The following is a 7,120-nucleotide window of genomic DNA, read 5'->3' on the forward strand; positions in this document are numbered from 1 at the left end:
TTCCTTTGTTTTATTAGCAATAGCTTTTTCAATAAGTATGATTTTTTCGTCTAATGCTTCAATGAAAAATTGACTATTTAATTTATAATCTTGTTTGATTGATTCCGCTAATAATTCTTTAAATGTAATGGGTGTTTTTTTTCCAATTCCAATTTCATATTTTAACTTGGTTGTAATTTCTATAGTAGCATCTTCAATTATTCCATATTTAGTAATAGATGCTGTTTTTTGAGCTTCAAAATCTGCGTCTCGTTTAATTACTAATTCATCATAGATTGTTACTTTTGTGGGTACGCTTTTGCTCAATGTGATACTATGTAACACAATTCCAGTGATGGCACCAATTAAACTTAATGCGCCAACTCCTAAAACGATACTGTCTAACCTGTTTTTTTGTAAGAAGCTTAAAACTTCTTTTGTTTGTTTATTTTTTGTCATTATTTTTGACCTCCTATTTTATTATGGCTTATATATGCCGTTATTGCTTCATTAATTCGATTAATAATATCTGTTTTTTCTTTAAACACATTATAATATGGTCCAGAAACTCTCATATTGTAACCATTATGTTCTACGTTTAACTGTCCACTCGCGGGATAAATAGTTATATCAAATTCTCAAATACCATGTTTTTTTTTATTATCCAAACCTATAGTATATCGAAAAGTAACATTATCACTATTCGAATTATTAATTATATAGTTAAGATATACATGTTTATCTTTGAAAGAATGATTTTGTTTGTTTACATTTGTTATTATTTCTTCTAAATAAAATCTATATTCTCCTCATTGTTGTTTTTTAAAAAATATTAATGACTTCAAAGTATCTTTTTGTCTGTTTAAAAATTTTAATTGTGAATTTAAAATTTTATCATTACATTTAATCATTTCAGAAATATCGATTAGAACTTCTTCTTTTAATTTATGAAAATCGTTATCATTTAAATCTTCAATTTTTGAATTATCTCATATTACATCCAATATTCTTTTTTCAATACTAGCATCTTTAATGTTTGGACCAAACATTATTCTATCCGTTAAATCACTATATACTCACAAATCTTGATGTGATTGAAATTTTTTATATTTGTCTCAAAACAATTTTCTATTTTCTTTATTTGTCATTATTATTCTTTTCCTCCTAAACATCCGTAGCGATTGGACCCGCGTGTTTTTTTCTGAAACTCATTGGTTTTCTTTTTGGGTTATTACTATCTACCATACTACGTAATATTTCTCTTAATTTTTCTAATCTATTTTCTCTATTTGTCATTATTTTTGACCTCCTATTTTATTTAATTCCTTTATGTAATATTTTATCATGCTATTTATACTTTTGTACACTTTTTTTCGACGCGCCTGTTGTTTTTTTGTAATGTCTTTGGGGATCGAATTAATATCCAAATGTGCTGTCATAAGTCGTTGTACATCAACTTTTTTCGATTTGAGATCGGCACGCAATTTTGATTCGCAACGTGACACTTCATCGTCAACAGCAAACATTCGTTTAATTTTATCTATTCTATTTTCCATATTTTTTTCCTCCTTTCCTTATATGGCAGGGATAGTAGGACTCGAACCCACACCAAAAGCTTTGAAGGCTTTTGTTCTACCTTTAAACTATACCCCTAAAAATGGTACCCACGGGAGGACTCAAACCTCCAACCTAAGGCTTAGAACACCCTTACTCTAATCAATTGAGCTACGTGGGTAAAAATGGTCGGAAAGAGAGGACTTGAACCTATGATCTCTCGGACCCAAACCGAGTGCTTTTCCATCTAAGCTACTTTCCGATAATGGCTGGGGTAGCTAGATTCGAACTAGCGAATGGTGGTCCCAAAAACCACTGCCTTTCCACTTGGCGACACCCCAAAATGGTAGAGCCATTGGGGATCGAACCCAAGACCTCACGCTTATAAAGCGAGCGCTATAACCACTAAGCTATGGCTCTATATGGAGCAGATGAAGGGAATCGAACCCCCATAAACAGATTGGAAATCTGATGTTCTACCGTTAAACTACATCTGCTAATGGTGCTGGTTACAGGCCTCGAACCTGTACTCGTCCGTTTACAAGACGGGTGCTTTGCCACATTAAGCTAAACCAGCAAATGGTGGAGGAGGAGAGATTCGAACTCCCGTATCTAAAAAGAATCTGATTTACAGTCAGACGCGTTTAACCACTTCGCTACTCCTCCGTGGTGGAGATGGCGGGATTTGCACCCACTTCTTGACGCAATTTGATCATGATTGTTTAATTTCGCTTTATATGATCATTCAAACGAAACTTAGTTGCTATTTACGAAATTGTCCCGCAACTGACAATTAAGGGGTTTTTTTGTTATTATATTCTCTAATATGACGGTGAAAACTGAAACGTGTTATTAGATACCAATGAGGATTCATTCATCAACATTGAAAGGTTGTTTGTAGTTGTTTTTGCATTTGTTAAAAAAAGAAACTACGCCAATCGAACCTATACATCCCCGAATATATTATACTACACTTTTCCTCCTCCAAATAATTTTCTTTTTAAATATTGTAGAAATGTTTCTTTCTTTTCTATTGGTGTTTTAGGTTCGAGTTTCCTATAAACTCTTGCGAAACGATGCAATGCTGGTCATCTACTGGTGAATATTTTATTCTCTCCATAAATGTTATAGTGTTTACCAACAACCTCAAAACCTTTATCTTTAATGTTTTTAGGTGTTTCATCGAGCGAAAAAATGTAATCGTTTCAAATTCACAATTTACGAAAAACAGACAATAAAAGATGATTTGTTTTATCTTTTTTAATTTTAATGTCATTCTCGATAACATATTCTTCGATAATATCTTTAATTTTAGTATGTGTTTTCGTACTTTTTTTATATTTGTTGTCTAAGTATAAGTTGTCAACCTCTATTGTACTAAATCGCATTCTTTTTATTCGATATAGCGATCATTTAGTTAATCTATGTTTTTTAAAAAAAGGACTTTGAAATTTAATGTCTTTACATAGTTCGATTTGTTCTTCATTTAGTTTTCACAAATTGTGTTTCTTGATTTCTAATTTTTGACAAATAGCTTTTATATCTTTTTCTTGAAGATATATAGTTGTGTTTTTAAATATACTGATTTCGTATTTGAACTTTTCAAGAAACTTTAAATATCCAAATTCTTCTCCTGTTTCGATAATCTTTTTCGCCAAAATAGAAGCACTCACTAATGCTGATTTTGGATCAAAGCATTTATTGTATATATTAAGTGATTTAATATTGTAAAACACAGGACAACCTTCTTTATTCATGTATCATTTGGCTCCTGCTTTCTTCATTCTATTCAAGAATCATCAATAAACCGAAAAATGTTCCTCAAAAGTAGTTAATATTCCCGATTTGGTATCTTTCGAGTCTCAGTAGTTAACTCACACTTGTTTACTTGTTATTCCTTTATGTTTGTGTGTGTAGTAAAACATTCTTTCCTCGTATGTTAATTGATTTATTTGTTTTTTATTTTTCATAGTTTTATTTATATTTAGTCTTTTCTATATAATGTTTAATACATAATACTTGATATTTATCAGCGTCTCCAACCAAATTATTACTGTCGTTGTGTAAAATGTAATTAGAATATGCTTTTTCATCGCATTCGAAACAACGAGCTTCGTCTAATTGGTAACGAACGTCAGCAAATCTTCCAACGTATTCTTGAAAAAAATATCGTGGATCTGTCTTATATAATGTCAATAGACAAAATACAAGAGTAATACGACGGCGTTGTAAGTTTGGAATTTGTTGTAGAAACTCATATGGATAAAAGTGAAATTCATCAAAAAATAGAACATTGTGTCCTTTAGCTATGGCATCTTCAATTTTATTTGTCAAATCGATATGATCACGAAAAGTGATAACTGGTCTAATTTGACGTGTTTCTCTTGTTGTTCCTTCTAATTGAAAAATTTGTGGTTCTTCAATACCTCATTCTGCGATAAGCTTTTTTAACTTTGTCGTCTTTCCTGCTCTCATGATTCCTTCGATTGAAATAATGAGCCCTTTATTCAATAACTCTTGTTTGAACATTGTTTTTTTTCCTCCTGTGTTCCTTTTTTTTTTATTTTTTTTGTTTGCTGGCAGAGAGACGAAGCCTTGACGTTTACCAAGACCTCGTCATAAAACCGGCCGTAATATGACCGGTTAAGGTGAATGAAACAGTGACTTTGAAAATAAAAAGATAAAGGAAAGGAAATTGTCGCTTAAGCTAGTTGTCACTGCCTCTTCACAATAATATACATGGTAAAAAAAATAAATTGTGTTTCCTTTTTGCATCTTTTTTTTATCTTTTTTTTTCTTGTTTTGTAATTTCCTTTTCAAACTTTTTGAGCATGTCCTTAAATATCATTTGATGTAGAAAATCATATCCAAATTCTTTATCAAACTTTTTTTCAGGCATGTCTTCTCGTCATTCAGCGAAAACAACATTCAACCGGCATAGTTTTTTAGTGTCGCAACTTACCATAACCTTAAGGTCAAATGATTTATCCTCGTCTTTACGTTGTTCGAAATTCATGAAGAACACAACTCTTTTACTGTCGTTATCATCTCAACTGGTGTTTGTGTATATTCATTTTCGATGTTTTTTTGTAATTTCCTTACTGATTTTTTCAAAATAATCATGAAACTTCAAATTTCTCTGATTCATTTTTGAATTAAATTTTTCTACTTGTTTTTTTGTCATATATTTCATTATTCTTCTCCTTTATATTTATACGATCCTCTTTTTTTCGTGAATTTTTGATTAGCTATTTCTTTTCTAATTCTATTAATTGTCTTTATTTTTTCAACGTTTTCTTTTTCTCAATCAAGAACAGCATATACACCAATAAATATTTTGGGATTATCGCCTTTTTTTCAAGTTGAAAGTTTTGTTTTTGCTAAGTTAACAAGATTTTTTCGACATCTATTGAAAGCGCTACGTGAAACTTTATTTTTCATGTAAGATGGGTAATTATTTGTTGATTCATCGGCTTCATTATAGTCTTTGTTAAAATATTTTTGTGAAATTTTTCAAACTTTTTTCATACGAATATTTTCAAAATCATAACTATATAATCTATTTCAATTTTTAGCTAGTATAATTGAACTCATTTCTTTTCTAATAGTTTTTTTAAATTCTTCAAGATAATCATCTAATTTTTCAAAATCCTCAAGTATTAAATAAACTTCGATTTTGTTATTATCACTATCTTCTAAATGATATCATCGTCTAGGTTTTTTTTCTAAAATATGAATATTAAAGTTTACAAAGTCAAATCTATGACCCATAGACTCAATAGTGACGACAAAACGACCTCTCAAAGGTTCATGTGGTGACTCATCCCAGCTCATTCAATCACAATAAACCATACCACAATTCATTTTTTCAACAGCACTAATAAGTGTATTTTCCATTTTTTTTTCTAATTGTTTTAATTCGTCGTAAGATATTTTTTTATATTTTCCATTTCCATCCGAAAAATTTGACATTATTCTTTTCCTCCTTTTAGATATTTAATAATATAATCTATTTTTTTTTCAACCTCTAATAATCGTTCTTCTGTAATTGCACCGCTACTTGTTGGGTGAGGTACCGCCATTTGAATTAATCTCTTCATGGTCTTAAAAGCCGGTAAATTGGGAAATCTATATTTTTCATTTTTGTTTCATCATTTGTTATGTTCATACGTGTATTTATCATCATCCCTTACTGTACTAGTACAGCTTTCTCACACGCTATTAATGTATTTTAAACTCAAGTATGCGTCTTTTAAGTTAAAAGGTTTAGGTAATAAATTAGCATATCCATTCAATTCATAAAAATCTTCATCTTTATTTTTTATAATACAGTTACCGTTTGTTAATAGTGGTGTGGCTGACATATAAACACCTGTTTTGTGTAAGCTATATAATCTAACAACATATAATTTATTGTTGTATATAAACATATCTAATTTTTTATATTTTTTTTTAGAATCGTAAAGTGGAACACCTTTTTTGATGAAAGCCACTTGTTCTTTTGTCAATTGTCATTCTCAAATATGATCCGCGTTGTGTTTTAGTGTTGTTTCTTTATTTTTTGTCATTATTTTTTCCTCCTTTTTCAAACGTTTTAACTGTTACGTAAAAACCTTTTTTTGCTCAAACAGTATTGTCTTCGTCCCCTTTTGGTGATCATATTGTACTTTCAATACTAGTTCTAGCATCATATTCAATTTTTAAATCTCATAGTATACTTTCCAATTTATCCAACTCTTTTTTGTTTTTCATTCAAATTTTATATGTTTTCATTATTCTTTTCCTCCTTTGTTATCTAATAATTCTTTTTTAATTAATTTTTCTTTTTCTTCTTTGATCAATCTTTTCAATTCAATAATATCTTCGTGACCTAACAAAATACATATAGCAGGTATAGTACCTAAAATTGGTATTAATAAAAGAAAAGCTGTATATATACGTATATTTCTAACTTTTTTTCATAATTCTTTATATTTTGTTTTTACTATTAATGTTGCTTTTTCGTTGTATCTAGCTTCTAATGATTTGTTGCTGTTATTGTTTGATGATCCTAAGGCAAATCCTATTAATCCACTTGTAAAATTATCCATTATTCTTGACCTCCTTTATTTTTTATAATCATAATTATACAATAAACAATAAGTAATGCTCCAAATACTCCTGCTGAAATACCAGAGTTGATAACTTTTGTGGTTAATCTACCAGCATCTCGAAGATCTCTCGCTACTATATCTATTACTTTTGAATTTGTATACCCTGCTGTAGATTTTACATTTTTAACTCCTATAGTTTCAGTAATATATACTTCCCTATCTACGATACGTTGTTGTAGTTTAGAATAAAAAACACCTACACATATCAAAGAACTTACAAGTCCTAACGTAGTAACTCCTACGATTAAACCATCTGTTTTATTAAATTTCATTATTCTTTTCCTCCTATTGTTTTAAATAATTTTTTAATATTTTTTTCTTGTTCTATACTTTTTTCTGCGTTATGATTAATACATTCACCTAACTTTTTAATGTCTTCATGATTTGCTTTAATCATCTTTTCAAAATTTTTCAATAATTGAATAATAGTTTCA

At 29.5% G+C, this 7,120-nt stretch overlaps 2 non-coding genes across 2 annotated transcripts; both read right to left on the reverse strand.

Moving 5' to 3' along the window:
- Positions 1–1,880: 1,880 nt before the first annotated feature.
- On the reverse strand, positions 1,881–1,953 carry Trnai-uau (transfer RNA isoleucine (anticodon UAU)). Its single transcript has one exon. It is a non-coding gene; the product is annotated as a tRNA-Ile (tRNA).
- A 163-nt stretch (positions 1,954–2,116) lies between these two features.
- Trnay-gua (transfer RNA tyrosine (anticodon GUA)) lies at positions 2,117–2,199 on the reverse strand. Its single transcript has one exon. It is a non-coding gene; the product is annotated as a tRNA-Tyr (tRNA).
- Positions 2,200–7,120: the final 4,921 nt, after the last annotated feature.

The sequence above is a fragment of the Styela clava genome, unplaced genomic scaffold (genome assembly GCF_964204865.1).
Source record: "Styela clava unplaced genomic scaffold, kaStyClav1.hap1.2 HAP1_SCAFFOLD_131, whole genome shotgun sequence".
NCBI lineage: Eukaryota > Metazoa > Chordata > Ascidiacea > Stolidobranchia > Styelidae > Styela > Styela clava.